This window comes from Geospiza fortis, unplaced genomic scaffold, assembly GCF_000277835.1.
Source record: "Geospiza fortis unplaced genomic scaffold, GeoFor_1.0 scaffold14, whole genome shotgun sequence".
NCBI lineage: Eukaryota > Metazoa > Chordata > Aves > Passeriformes > Thraupidae > Geospiza > Geospiza fortis.
In genome coordinates, this window is record NW_005054512.1 from 792,275 (window position 1) to 795,839 (window position 3,565).

The following is a 3,565-nucleotide window of genomic DNA, read 5'->3' on the forward strand; positions in this document are numbered from 1 at the left end:
CACGGACAGGAGAGGGACGGGAGGGGGATAGGAGGGACAGGAGGGACAGGAGGGGGACAGGAGAGGGACAGGAGGGACAGGACTGGGACAGGAGGGACAGAAGGGACAGGAGAGGGACAGGAGTGGGATAGGAGAGGGATAGGAGGGACAGAAGGGACAGGAGAGGGACAGGAGAGGGACAGGAGGGACAGGAGAGGGGACAGGAGGGACAGGAGAGGGACAGAAGGGACAGGAGGGAGAGGAGAGGGACAGGAGGGGGATAGGAGGGACAGAAACACAGACAGGAGAGGGACAGGAGGGACAGGAGAGGGACAGGAGAGGGACAGGAGGGGGATAGGAGGGACAGAAACACAGACAGGAGAGGGACAGAAGCACAGACAGGAGAGGGACAGAAGCACGGACAGGAGAGGGACAGAAACACAGACAGGAGAGGGACAGAAGCACAGACAGGAGAGGGACAGAAACACAGCCAGAAGTGGGACAGGAAAGGGGATAGGAGCAGGGACAGGAGCAGCCTGGTTGTGCCAGGTGCAGCCTCTGAGAGCTGCCCCAGCCAGGCCCCTCCTGTCCCACAGGGGTTTGGAGGTCCCCTGGTCCCTCCTGGCTGTTCCATTCCTGTCTTTCCACCCCTGCTGCCCCAGCTCGTGCCTCTGCAGGATCTTCCTCCTGACTCAGCCCTGCTGCTGAGCCCTTGGGATGCCCCAGTCCCAGCCCTCGGCTCTCCTGGATCAGCCAGGCTGGGAGAAGGGAGTGTCCCTGAGAGGAGGACTCGGTGTTTCCTCCTGGAAACCCCTCTGGCTCTCTGGGGATGTGTGAGGGAGGTTTTGGCTGCCTCACAGGGAGCACCTGGCGCTCCCAGGGTGGAAGGAAAGTGCTGGGCACTCCCAGCTGGATCCCCCCAGCTTCTCACCCGCCCAGTCCCAGCACCTTTGTGCACAGAAACCCTTCAGGATGCTCCGGGGATGCTTTGCAGCCATCCCTGGGCACCACAGGAGATGTCCCAGAGCAGGATTCAGGCCCCACGCCCTCCTGGGAGCCTCCTTAGCCAAACCCGGGCGTTCCAGGGCAGGACTGGTGCTCTCCAGGCTCTGGGAAGTGACAGGTAGAGCTGCAGGGAATCCCAGGTATCTGCAATTTCTAGAGACTTTGAGGTTTTGAGGTCAGGGTTAAGAAGTCGAGAAAGCATCACCAAAAACCCCAAAAACTTCTGAAGTTGCATTAGAGATAATAACAAGCTCTGAGTGTGCCTGGGGGCATGCACCAGCACCAGGCTGAGGCTGCATGAATTATCCCATTCTCCCTCCTTATGAGGCCTCTTTGTACCCATTTTGGAAACTTGTGGGAACAGCTGGGGTTTGGGGTAGGCCAAAGCCCCTGACCTACTTGGAAATGGCATTTTTGAGTTCCTCTGGGCCTTTTGGGTTTGCACACATCAGCAGAGATGACATTTTCTGCTCTTTAAGGAGAGGGGCGGGAGCCCTCGCGAAGAATTCACATCTGTTTTGAAAACAAGTCAGCGCAGGAAAAGTGCCCACACGGAGCAGAAATGTGGTTTTGATTGTGCTGCGCTCTCCAGAAAGGAGGGCTCGCATTTGAAACTCTATTAGACAGAATAATAACAGCTCACAGCTCGTCTGCCTTTCATCTGGCCCCGCTTCCCTCAGCCACTCGCTCCCACTGACACCCAACCACCTCTGGGACCAGCAGCTCCCACCCAAAAACCCCTCCCAGGATCCAGGGAAAATCGATTTCGGCATCCCAAAGGTTTCTGTTCCCTGCACGCCTCAAGTCTGGCATGCAGGGAACAGTAAAATGGACAAAAGGAGGGAGATTTCTAAGGGATGGAGTGCCAGGAGAACAGGGATGGATTCCAAGTGCCAGAGGGCAGGGATGGATGGGGTTTTGGGAAGGAATTCCTCCCTGTGAGACTCTGGCACAGGGTGCCCAGAGAAGCTGTGGCTGCCCCTGGGAGTGTCCAAGGCCAGGTTGGAGCAGCCTGGGACAGTGGGAGGTGTCTGTGCCCATGGAGGGGTGGAACTGGATGAGCTTTAACGTCCCTCCAACCCAAACCACTCCAGGACTCTCTGATTCTCTGAAGGGCTGCAGGAGGCCCTGTTTCATTCCTGGTGCAGGGATGGAGCAGCCCAAGCCCCAGGGAGGTGGAGGAGCTCAAGGAAAGACCCATCTGTTCCCCACTCTTCCTTGGAGTCCCAAACCTGCTGGATTTGGAGTCTGGGTGTTGGATCCAGCTTGGTCTGGATCCATCCTGGTTTTCCAGCAAGTGTTGGCCCATGGGCTGTTTTTGCTTCAAAAAGGAGAATAAATCCTTGCATTATTCTTTGTTTTAAGGTGATCCCTGCAGTCTAACTCGTGGCTAATTACTTTGGCTCCGCCGAGCACGTGGCGTGATTAATAGCCAGGGATGTGTGTTTAACTGAAACCCCTCACGTTTGGAGGGAATAATAACAATAATAACTTTTTCCATCCACGGAGATCTGGACCACTTATGATAATTAAAATTGCATGACACTGCCCGTGAGGGTCTCGAGCTACTTCCCAGTTACCCAGGTAATCCTTCCCTGCCTCCGTTATTGCTCCAGGGATCTCAAGTGGATACTGGAATTTTATGGCATTTTTCCCTTGTCCTCCTGGACCGCTGCTTTGCTCTGTCATGGAGCTGTGGCACGGCCTGGAGAGTTATTTTTGGGTGCATTTTGGGTGCATTTGGTGCAGATAAACCCCTCCCAGCAGCAGGGATCGTCCCGGAATCGCATTGGGATGGAGCGGGGTGGGCGCTCTCGGGATCTGCTGGAATTGGAGCAGCAGAGGGGCACAAAAGCTGCTCCAGGAGCAGCTCCAGCTCTGCTCTGAGCATTTCCTGCCCGCCTGGGGTGTGACTGGCCCGGGGTGTGACTCAGGCCGTGGAGGGGCTCAGGGCTGAGCCGCTGTTTATGCGCTGGCAGGGATGAGCAGGCTCGGCTCGCGGATCGCGGGAGGCTTTGTACAAACAAGGAGAGGAGAGGCAGAGGGAGGGCTCAGGGCTGGAAATACCGGCTGTAAACACGACACGTTCCGCGCCAGGACAGCTCGGAGCCGGGCCATCCAAAGTCACAGGCGTGGAGCAACAGGGAGGGAGCGCCGCGCGCCCGCGTGGAGCGGAGCTTTCACAATAAATGATTAAAGCATGGTTCAGATCCCGTCAAATGGAACGGTGCTAATCTAATCACAATCCATCTGGCACTGCCACATCTGTCCCAACACCTCCACCTCTTCATTTTCAATCAGCCTTAAATAGTACATAATTATTAATGTCTCCCCGCCTGTCAGACGGCGCGGGGGATTCACTTATCTCTCACCATCGGCGAGACAGAGACGGATCCAACGCCAGGCTCGGGGGGCAAAGGAGCCTTTTGCCCTTGGGTTCATCCTCGCCTGGCCCTGTTGGTGCAGGGATGGGCTGCAGAGCCCCTGGGGTTGGCACCAGCCCTGGCAGCTGGCGGGGAGCTGTGCCCATCACCGCCTCTGGCAGGGGTCAGGGAGGGAGGCTCGGGCTGGGGAAGGCCAG